General features: G+C 41.8%; 2 long non-coding RNA genes across 2 annotated transcripts in view; one reads left to right on the forward strand and one right to left on the reverse strand.

Moving 5' to 3' along the window:
* Positions 1–12,315, reverse strand: part of LOC132682082 (uncharacterized) — a 306,131-nt gene that overhangs the window by 254,454 nt on the left and 39,362 nt on the right. The gene's annotated exons all lie outside the window — the stretch shown is intronic.
* Positions 1,487–8,245, forward strand: LOC132682083 (uncharacterized). Its single transcript, XR_009611458.3, has 3 exons — positions 1,487–1,597; positions 5,039–5,140; positions 7,924–8,245. It is a non-coding gene; the product is annotated as an uncharacterized LOC132682083 (long non-coding RNA).

Raw genomic sequence — 12,315 nt, forward strand, 5'->3', positions numbered from 1 at the left:
TCTCTCTGCCCCCCCCCCCACGTGCACTTTCTCAAAAATAAACATTGAAAATAATAAAAAAAATAAACCTACTTATATAAACAGAAAAGCAATTTGTTTTTATGCTCATAGAGACAGACAAAATGTAGAAAATATCTCATTTCACACAGTAAATTTTTTATATGTGGCTTAAAATGTTCCAGGCTCTGTTTTAAGCTGTTTATAAACACTAACTCATTTAATCCTCATGACTGCCTTTGACATAGGTACTACTTAACCATCTGCATTTCAGATAAGGATCAGTAGCCTCAGAAAGCCCAAGGTCATAACAAGATCCTGACTCAGGCAGTTTGGCCCAGCACCTTTTTTGTTGTTGTTGTTATTTTTTAGGGTTTTTTTGTTTTGTTTGATTTGGTTTGGTTTTTTTTGAGAGAGAGCAGAGGAGGGGCAGAGAAAGAGGGAGAGAGAGAATCCCAAGCAGGCTCTGCACTGTCAGCACAGAGCCCAATGTGGGGCTCAAACTCGGGGACTGTGATGTGAGAACAGGGCCTGAGCCGAAATCAAGAGTTGGATGCCTAACCAACTGAGCCACCCAGGCACCCCAGCATCTTTTTAACAATTACAGAATGCCCCTTCTTTCTAGTACTCCTCTAATTTTTCGTATACCAGCAGTTATTGCTTTTATTTTAAAATTTAAGAATTAAGAGAAAAAAGTGGGGTGCCTGGGTGGCTCAGTCAGTTAGGTGTCCAGCTCTTGGTCTCAGCTTAGGTCATGATCTCACGGGTTGGTGAGTTCAAGGCCCGCATTGGGCTCTACACTGACAGCACAGAGCCTGCTTGGGATTCTCTCTCCCTCTCTCTCTGCTCCTCACCCACTCTCTCTCTCTCTCTCTCAAATAAATAAACTTTAAAAAGAGAGAGAAAAAAGAGTCTACATCCATTTGGGGCATTATCAGTTTTTGTTATAAGGCATAAACATGCATTCCTGCTTCAGGGGTCAGAGGTTTAGAACAGAATTCAGAAATATGAGCAGGTTATTTGCCTTTTAAGTTATAAAAATGGCAAAATTTGTTTCAACTCTTGATACTTACTGAAATCTAGCCCAAGAAAACAAGTGGTTTCAGAGACCCTGCTTTTGGAGATACATCCATGAGACCCTGAAAGCCCCAAGCCAAAGAGCTCTCCACTCACGTCTCCATTCATCAAGAAGGCCAGGTGCAGGTGGGGAGAAGTGGGTCTCACTGGGGAGCTGCAGTGCCCCGCACTGGCTGTGGATACCCGCACGCCAAGCAGGTCTTAAGAATTTCATAGTAATCGCCCTGCCCTCTAAGGTGGGCACTTAAGTTATTGGAAATGAATCACAACTTACTTCCTAGTGGTGGTTTTGGCATCTACAAGCTGGGGGACTATTACTGTTGCTCTACTTAACTGATGACATCACACAAGAAGGTCTATTAGATGTACTCACGGGTGTGTAAGAGAAAGTGGACAACAACAAACAAGAAAATGTAATCAGCTGGTAAACAAAGGAGAGGAAGCTTCAGTCAAAAGGATCAGACTGAGGAAGGGAACACCCCCAAGCCCCATGTATGGGACCAAAGGAGAGTGGATGAATGAGGTAAGTGATTCCCAGGTACACTCGGGTCTGGTGGGGAGGGGCCACAAAACAGCCAGGAACTTTGGATGTAAATAACAAGAACCACGGCAGCTTACAGAAAAGAGGGTGGGTGCAGTATTGCAAGGGTGAATGGAAGCCAGCGGCCATTCACAGCCAGGTAAGAACCAAACTGGAAACTAGAAATCCAGCAGTCACCCCAGTTGCAGAATTCTCAGACCTGCCAAAATTCCAGGCGGTGGATATTCTTTAGCACACCTACATGGCAGAAGCAAGTGGTGTTTCTATTCGGTCATCTTCCCCAGGCTTCCAAAAATCAAGAGACAGTTCCAACATCTAAATCAAGTTGGCAGTGTCCTTGGCTCCCTGAATTATTTTGCAATCTGCAGCTCACACCTCTTAGCCTTCCTGACAGGAGAAAAGAGAGAGACAGCATTTCCGTTTCTCTGTGTGATGCCAACTTCTTATCTCTTCTCACTTCTATCTCCCTTCTTTCCTCTATGACATTTCTTTGGCTGCCCAAAAAGTCATTTACAGTCTCCCTTATGGCATCGCTGGCCCCCTCCCTCAGCCATGAACCTTCCCCATGGTACATTTCTGTAATGGTTTAATGGATTGCTCAGAGTGGGATCATTCTGCAGTCTACATTCGGGCGTGACTGCCCCCACAGCTGCAGCTCCCAGGGCCCACGAGTGACCCAGCTGCACTGTGGAAAGCAGGGTCCAGAAACCTGAGTACAAATCTCATTTCAGGAGTCCTAGTTTTCACCTGAGGACCTATCATAGCTAGGTTTCTACTAACAGCAGAGCCTGAAACAAGGACTCACTGTGGGTAGTTTATTTGGGAGGCGATCCCAGGAAGCAGAAATGGGGTGGGGATGGTGGTGGGGAGACGGATTATGACAAAGTGAAAAATTCAAGCTAAGAGTATGTTATCCAGCCTGCCTCTGAAGGCAATGGGAGCTCTGTTTTGTTGGGAACCTCTGACAAGTGTTCAGATCCTCCCAGAATTACCATCCTAAAGAGTGGGAGGCTGAAGTTGGAGCCACAGACCCCATACCTCTTCCTTCAAAGACTGTCCTAGGGGTCTGTATGCATCTTTACTTTCTAGTTGCTCCTATGCATGGACCAAGAGGGCTCCTACAATTTTAAAGGCCTCTGAAGTAGAAAGGAAAAAAAAAAGAAAAGCTAAGCTTGGAGCAAGATGCCTTTAGCAGAAGCAAGTAAGAACTTGCAGTAAATTCCACTGCGTTGCAGCCAAATTCAAGAGTTGGCCGAAGGGGATGAGACACAAAACCTGGGCTGGGATAGGTCTTTAACTGCTCAAAGGAACACATACATGTAGTTCAAAAAAACTCAAGTAGAGAAGAGTGTCCAGATCTTCCTGGACTTACAATGGGTTATAACCTGATAAACCCATTGTAAATGGAAACTGTCATAAATTGAAAAAGCATTTATGCACGTAACCTACCAAACATCACAGCTTAGCCTAGCCGAACTTCAACGTGCTCAGAACATTGCCCACAATTTGGCAAAATCATCTGACGCAAAGCCTATGTTGTAATAAAGTATTGAATATCTCATGGCACTGATTGAGTACTATACTGAAAGTGGCAAACAGAATGGTTGCCTGGGTGCAGAACGCTTGTAAGTGTATCAGTGGTTCACCCTGGTGATGGCAGGGCTGACTGGGAGCTGCCGCTGCCCAGCATCACAAGACAGGATCGCTCGGCGTAACGCTGGCCCAAGAAAATATCAAAATTCAAAATTCGAAGTATAACCTCTACTCAATGCATATCACTTTTGTCCCATTGTTAAGTCAAAAATCGAGGCCTAAACAAAAGCCTAAGTCTAAGGGCCCCTGGGTGGCTCAGTCGGTTGAGCATCCAACTTTGGCTCAGGTCATGATTTCATGGTCTGTGAGTCTGAGCCCCGCATCAGGCTCTCTGCTGTCGACACAGAGGCCACTTCAGAGCCTCAGTCCCTGTCTGTCTCTCCCTGCCCCTCCAGAGCGCATGCTCTCTTTCTCTCAAAAATAAATAAACATTAAAAAAAAAAAAAAAACTAAGTCAAAGCATCATAAATCGGGGATCACCTGAATAGTAAAAAGCAGGAATTTCATACTTCCCCTCCCCAGGCCAAAGCCTCCTTCCCAGAGTCACCCCCCTTAGAACCATTACTGCCTTTTCTGTGAGTTACCTCCAATGACCTCCGTTTCTTACTCTTCCGCCAAAGAAATGTATTGGAATCATCCCTCGTCTCCATACCAAGGATTTCTCATGAAGCTTTGGGGTTTTTCCCCCCAATCCACCTTTTTGCCCAAGGAATCACAAATAAGATAATGAGAGAAGGATTTGACCCAGCTTAGCTCTTCACATGCAGTCATTTATGCCTCATCAGGGTTAGGAAGTACTTGGATTCACACAGTTTTATTTCCATGCCTGAGATGCCTACAGGAAACATACAGAGCTGTGGTGATGCCAAGGCAGAATCCCAGAGCAGCAAATAAATGGAATTACGTATCTGGAAATTGGTGCCCCAAATATGCAAATTGCTTTGGGTGAGCATCGATTCCAACAAGAATTGAATTTTGGAAACTACTATACCCAACACAAGGAAATATTTGACCACATGACAGGTTTTCTGTGAAGACTCAGACCTTCTTTTTATCCAGACAGCTTAGAGCATCATCTCATCGTGTGACGAAGGTGATATGTCTACGGCAGAGGTATACTCTGAATTTGCCGGGACAAACACAATTGCAGATATTCTATCCAAATGGCTCATGGGGGCCCTTGTTAGACCACAAATATGGTGGCACAAGATATTAATGATCAAAAGAAGTGAACCTAGCCCTAGCATAAGAGTTCAGCCCAGCAGCTATGTACTAAACTGTCTTGACACACTCTCAGCATGCCACACTTAGCATACATTTATGATTCTGAGCAAATTACCTAACCACTCTGTGCTTGGATTACTCATCAGTAAATAAAGGGTAATAGTAACGTCTACTTCAAAAGGTCATTATAGGGTCACCCTGGGTGGCTCAGTTGATTAACAGTCCGACTTTGGCCTAGGTCATGATCTCAATGATCCCGAGCCCCACATCAGGCTCTATGCTGACAGCTCAGAGCCTGGAGCCCATTTCAGTTTCTGTGTCTTCCTATCTCTCTCTGCCCCTCCCCTGCTCATGCTCTGTCTCTCTCTCTCTCTCAAAAGTAAATAAACATTTAAAAAAAATTTTTTTAAAGATCATTATAAGGATTAAGTGAGATAGCACAATACTTCTCCCTCCATCCTGGGTGAAAGAACATATTTCTAAAATTTTCAATCTGATGTGGACTAATACTCTTAAAAACACAATAAAAATAGCCACCATATAGCAATGACAAATGCAAACTGCTAAACACAAATAGCCAGTTCCCACTTCCCTCATGTTAAATAGGTTACAAGCTTTTATCAATCATCACCAGTCTGAGGACCACACTTAGAGTAACACCGCAATCAATCGCATCCATAAAGGGCTTGGCATCGTGTCTGGTATGCTGTAAGTGTTCGACAAGTGTTGGCTTTTTTAATTAACATTACCTGAGATATATCCAATTTTATGGTAAATGCTTTTGCTGATGTGAACCATGTTGTCGGAAGCTGTCTCTGCTGAGCAGGAGGAGAGCAGGGGAGAGCTGAGCTGTCTGAGTAGCAAATTAAAAACAACAAGCCAAAATGAAATAAGAGTGAAGCCTTTAATCACTCACTGTGATAGCAAAAGCAAGAGGCTAACCTGCAGGAAGCAGCCAACTCTCCCATTCCATTCTCCCCCACAGAACAGTGCTCTAGTTGGAGAGACAGGCGAATCAGCACAGATGTGGGGTGGGGGTGGGGGTGGGGCATCTCACTGCCTGGGGAGCCCAGAACAAAAGTCTTCTGCAGTTTAATGGACCTGGAGTTCACAGGAGAGGGGAGGGCTGGAAGTTGAAAAGAACAGGGTATTGAATCTGAGTGCAGAGGACAGTATCTTCAAGGTTTCCCGATTAGAAGACCTCCAAATGCAAGTCCTGGCCTCGGAATGCAGGCCTGCGTAACAGCATGGCTGGCCAAGAGGCCCTGAGTCCTGACCGTAACTCCCTTCACAGACTGCAGTGCACTGGCTGTACATCAAGTCTATGTGGGAAGGGTATATCAGTCGGGATTCTCCAGGGAAACAGAACAGAATGGATGTGCTCACTACACAGCAATGCATAGCAAAAAAAAAAAAAAAAAAATGTGTTTATACATATTTACATAAAGAGATTTATTTTAAGGTACTGGCTCATGTGATTTTGAAGGCTGAAAAGTCCCACTGTCTGCTGTGTGCAAGCTAGAGTCCTAGGTAGGCCAGTGGTGTAAGTTGAAGGACTGAGAGCTGGAGAACCCATGGAGTAGATCCCAGTCCAACCGGGAGCCCAAGGCAGGGAAGGATTGATGTGGAAATCCAACCAATCAAGCAGAGAGAGACTTCAACCTTCTTCTGCCTCCAAGTTTTATTCACACCCTCAAGGGATTGGATGTTGCCCGCCCACATGGGGAGGGCCATCTGCTTTACTCACTCTACCAATTCAAATGCTAATTTCTCCCAGAACCATCTTTGCTGATGTATCTAGAAATAATGTTTAATCTGATATCTCTGGGCAGCCCATGGTCCAGTCGGGTTGACACACAAAATTAAACATCACAAAGGGTAATTTTCCTTCCCAAAGCCTCCTAGATAAAGCCTTTGTAATTGCCTGTGGTCTAGCCTGAAAAATATCACACATAGGGTTTTTAGGCCAGGAACTGAGCTCCTCACTGTGATCAAGGTTCTGACCCAAGAAAGGGCAAAATTTGAATGACAAACACTGCTCTTTGAGGTAGCCTTTTTAGAAGAATACTCTGACTCAACAAATGACCTTGTTTTAGGATAAGTCTTTCGCAACACAGGTGTTTGAAAATCAACAGATAACACCATTTAGGAATTTCAACTAGAAAACAAACGCAAATTCTAAGAATAATTTGAACAAAAAGAAGCTTTAAATTATGATGAGAAGTGACATAGCAAAACTCTGCTCTTTATTCTAAGGAATAGTTCTTAAAAATCATTCCATGAACAACCAACTTGGTTATTATAACTTTCCAAACAATATTTCTAATTACAGGAATCTCATGAGGTTTGCCCAGTAATTTAGTAGCGATGATTCTATCATTGCCTACTTCTTCAGTCTCTTCCTATGATTAAGATATTCTTTTTAAGAATGACCTCACCCGGTTGGGTGAAACTGAAATGTATGTCATAAAAGTAGTAAGGGATAAAAATTGGGAAACTTTACCTGGGAAAAGAAACTTAGAAGGACCAGGAAATGATGACACAACAGCTATCTTTAATATTTCCTGTATTAGATGTATTCAAAGAGAAATTAACTGGGACCAACGAATAAAAGTAAGAGAGAAGCATTATTTGAGCTACACATACACAAACACGAATATTTTAATATAGGAACATTCAAGAGTTTTTAAGAATAGGCCACCTAATGAGAAAACCATATATCTGCAGCTCCAAGAATTTTTTAATGATAACTGATGAAGTTCTGGGGTGATGGGAGTTTCTTGGGGTCCAGAGCTGACAGCCAAGAAAGAATTCTTGAAGACATCTTTGGTGCAAAAGGAGATTTTATTAAAGTATGGGGACAGGACCCATCGGCAGGAAAAGCTGCATGGGGTCTTGATGGGTAACTCATTATATACTCTTAGGTTGGGAGGGGGTCAGGGATACAGCAAATCTCCAAGGAATTTTGGAAGCAAGGTTTCTAGGACCCTGAGGGGCTTACTGTTGCTAGGGAAACACCATTTATTACAGTTGAATAAAACTTCAGTCAAGAGACCCTTCAGACGCCTATGGGGGGGCCATAAGCTTGGAGCAAGATTGCCAGCATACATCCTAAGGCAGTTGAGGTAGATTTACTGGATCCTGCAGGTTGGGACAATATTACACCAAGGTTCTCTTTTGTCCCCAGCAAAGTGTCATCATTGAGGCAGCTGAGCTCCTACTTGTCAGTGGGCCGTAGGCAGTAAGGGTATTTAGTTTTTCATTTGCCTTAGTTTCCCACATCACCATGGCAAGCACTTAACCCCTTTCCTTTGTTCTTGGGTAGCCAGGAGTGCCCAAGGAATATCGCATGTATTCCACATGGGGAGGAGGGGAGGTTGTGCCAGCCTGTCCCATGCTCCCTCATCAATAACAATGGTGATGGGTGGATTAAAGCATGAATACAAAAAAAAACACACACCAAAGGTTTTATCAATTTTATTTGTCCAAAGGTCATCATAATATTGATCAAGTTGATGAAACAAGGAGAAATAACAAAAATAAACTGGTCTCAAAACAGTTGAGATCTATCTGATAGGGGAAAATTATGTGATAAGATGGCCGACGGGACTGATCTGGGAATTCCTGTTCCTGTCCAAAGACTCTCCTGCCAGGTTCTTCTTCCTGCTCCGCTTGCCGCATGCACCAAATCGCCACTAATGTGGAAGTAACAGACTATAAATTGTCCCCCATGCTTAAGTTCAGGGATCAGACCTCTGGAGAATGATCTCCTCTGAGCCTGCTGGTGTGAAATAAACCTCCTGCCTTCCAAGATCTCCAAGTGCCGCTTGGTTATTCCGCTGGCTGATCCAGACCAGGTTCCATAACATATTCAATACTCATTTCTAAATTTGGACTCAGGATTTACCTCATAGATAGCAGCTCTTAACTGGTATGTCAATTTGTATTTAACTTGTATTTGAACACTTGCATGAAAAATATATTTTCATAAAGTTAGGCAGAAAAGAATGTTACCCAAACTTTAGCTATATGAATTTCGTAATAGTTCTAGAATTAATTACTGACTTTTAGCATTACAGAGATTCTGTATCACCTTGAAAGTCTTAATTATCCCTCAGCATCATCAAATCCACTCCAAACTAAGCCAAAGAATTCATCACGTCCTGAGGCTTGCATTTCAAAGACTATTGCAGAAACTTAATGTAAAATTCATATGCTTCAAATGTCTGTGAATTTGTTCTGAAATTGGGTCTTCATTTCCATAAAATAACTCTGGAATGCCACAAAGCATGTGATTCTACTGAGCTGAGGGACAGTTCAGCAAGAGGAAATGAGCATAGTCTCCAACTAGCATCTCTAAAAATCACTCGTGCACCAGTTAGAATGTTCTCAGTAGCTAGAAACAGAAAACTCAACTTAAACTGGCTCACACATTGAACAAGACTTATTGGCTCACATAACTTACAACTCAAAGCTGGCACATTTCTTAGGCATGATTTGTTCAAGACTCCAGCTCAATATCTCTGCACTTCTCTTTATGGTTATCTCGTGTGTGAACTTCAAGATAGCTTCACAATAGGACACAATGATGCCAGGAATTCCAGTCTTTATATCCATATTCTTCATCATCCATGAGAGAGAGAGAGAGAGAAAGGGCAAGAGAGAGAGAGAGAAAAGAGAGAAAGAGAATGGGTTTTCCTATGTCCTGGAACTCTAGTAAATTTTCTAAGGGTCACGTTGATTAGGCAACCTCTGAACCAACCCCTGGGACTATGGGAATGTCACACACTGAATGGCTTAAACCGGGTGGTCTGAAACAATTGTGGGAGCAGAGGGGGCAGGGCAAGGTCTGGATTTGCAACATTTGCCAATTTCGGTGGTATAAATGCTTCCTCCCCAGCCAATGTGATGAGAGAAAGAGAGAAAATTTTAAAAATTAAAAAAAAATAAAAAGAACATGAAGAATGCCAGTGATATTGTCAAAGAGAAGGAAGAAGTAACAGTTTGAAAGCCCTGGGGGAAAAATAATGCCTTTTCCTGATGGTATCCTACTGAGGTAAATCCACTTGACAAAATGGTCACATACATAAAGACTACAATAATAGATTCCTAAAATATTAACAATTGTTTTTTCTTGGTGGTGGAATTACAAATAACCTTCATATTTTGTGAATATACAACATACCATTTTTACAATAGAAAAAAAGCAATAAGTTCTTAATATTACTTGCAAAACAAAACCAAAGCTCATCCAGGAACAGATGCCAGAACTCAGCACTCCCACTGCAGCATTTTCTATTAAATTACATGGCATCAATCAACAAGCATTCCTTTCATGCAACGGAATAGAATGAAATTGTTTAGGAAAGGAAAGGCTGCTTTGCCACATTATAAATTTGCTTTTTCTGCAATAGTCATGCAAATATTTATAGATCACCCTTTATCTGCCATAATAGTTTCCATGAATTGTTCCAAAACAATTTAGTTGGCATTCATCTTTTTAATAATATTCTAAAATTTTAATTGGAATAAAAATCATCAAAACGAGTATGTTTTACAGATTAATCATCTCACTCAACTATCACAGCAGTGCTAACTCAGAACTGCAAGTCACAAAAGATTAGGAAAAAATGATGAAGTTGATGGACCAGCAAAACTATCTATTAATTATATGGAGAATTTAAATTATCAAAAACTAACTGGTTCTCCTTGCTTAAAAAATTATAACGTCTGAGTGGCAGATGAAATAAGACAGAAATTCATCTTTCTTCCTCTGCCCCTCATTCATAAGCCTTTTTGTTAATTTCAAAATGGAGAATATGAAAAATTAATGAGATTTTTGCTTAAAGCATATCCCTCTAAGCTTACATTTATTTAAATTAGAAATTCACCAAAATGATGTGTGCTTTTTCAGACTCCTGAAAAACAATTTGGTAGCCTTCAAATAACAATCTCAAAAGATAGAGAAATTATACAAATATATTTAAGAAACAAGTATCTAAATCTCTATTTTTTTTCCTCTTGAGTCTTTTTTCAAATCAAAAGCTACAAAGTATTTAAATTCATTCAAGTGTACGTGCTTATTTCTGCATCTAGCATAAGATTGTATTATTTTGTCATGTCAGAAAAGCAGCAATTATAGGACCATGACACTGGAATTCATATGCCATAACACAAATGTCCAAAGGATTTACAGTGACATGACCTTGAGAGTAGAAGATGATCTTTCTCCCTAGATATAGGTCTTCCATACCAGATTAGTTATTCCTGACGCAAAGGATCTTCTTTGTGTCATCGGCACCTTTACATACCGGTGGACATTTAAAAGGTTTTCAGTGAGTGTTGAATAAATGAGTCAGCAATTAAATGAAGCTCTGTTTTGTCCCATGCCTCAAGTTCACTAATCCAGAAACCACTTTAAACTTAAATAAGCAGAGATATAAAGCTTAGTGAGGGACACAGTCACAAAGTAGCTTCCCAAGTCAAACATGGTCCATCCATTCTCAAAACCTCAAAGAGACCACTTTCTCATTTAAGGAAGCCATAGTATCTCCACATTATTTACCAGAATCCAATGCCTAATTCAGGTCTCCAGGAGCCCTTCCAGCAAGCTATGAAGACAAGCACCAGGTGTCCTTTGGAACTCTGAGTCCTGGGTTTGGGTGCCTCTCTGTCAATGAACTCTCCCCTATCTAGTCTTACATTCCTCCCCTCACAGAACCAACATTCTCAAGATGTGCCCCCACATGTGTTTCCCCAGTTTCTCTAGGTTCTTTTAGCCAGATTCTGTGATTCCTTTGTGAGAACCATTTCTTCCTGAAGCCAGACCCATACTTCCCTCTTCAGGCTGAGCAGAGACCTGAATCTGGTTATTGGCCTAATTAGGTAACGAGGGAGGGTGGGAGCAAAGAAGTTACCCACTTCACATGAGGCTTTGCATGGGACCCAGGCCACTGGGGTGGGGGTGGGGTTCCTTTGTAAAGGGCAAAGGAGATGCTTCTGCCAAATAAGGATCCAGAGCAACTGGAGTTTAAGGTTACCTATTGCTTGCCTCAAAATCCCAATCTTTTCTTATCAGGGTCCTAACATTGACATAGGAGACCTGTTGCAGTGTTGCATATAAAGCTTTACACTCCTACCATCCTTAAAATTAAACCCTGACGTTGATTTTTCAGCACAGTCTGTATGGTAGCTACACTGGCTAGCAGAACATGGCTTAAATGTGTCTGTGACTCTGTTTACAAAGCTGCCAATGCCATCAAAAGAAGAGGCCCCATGCCACAATCCTTATAAATTTTCTTTCTCCCATAACATCCAAGTGCATCAGGAATAGGTCTTCCAACTACACTTCTCAATAAACCACAAGTGAAAACTTTCGTAACCGACATGTGTATTAGGCAGAATCATGCCCCCACAAATGTCTATATCCTAATCCCAGAAACTATGAAATGTTACTTTATGTATTAACAAAAGAGATTTTGCAGCTGTGATCAAAGTTAAATACTTTGAGATGGGAAGTTTATCCTGGATTTTCAGGTGGACCCAATCTGATCACACGTCCTTAAAAACAGAACCTTTCCTATCTGGATTAGATAGCTCTCTATGTGAGATGTGACCTTAGAAGAAGGGTCAGGGAGATGCTGCATAGCTGGCCTTTGAAACAGAGGAAGGGTCCACAAGCCAAGGAATGCAGGCAGCTTCTAGGAGCTGGAAACAGCAAGGAAATGGATTCTCTCCCAGACCCTCCAGAAGTAACGTAACCCTACTGACACCTTGATTTTAGCCTACTGAGACCCAGGTTGGACTTCTAACCTACCAGACTTTAAGAAAAGCAATCAATACATTTGTGTTGTTTCAATCCACTAAAATTACAGTAATCTGTC

Source organism: Panthera onca, chromosome A1, assembly GCF_046562875.1.
Source record: "Panthera onca isolate mPanOnc1 chromosome A1, mPanOnc1 haplotype 2, whole genome shotgun sequence".
NCBI classification, from domain to species: domain Eukaryota; kingdom Metazoa; phylum Chordata; class Mammalia; order Carnivora; family Felidae; genus Panthera; species Panthera onca.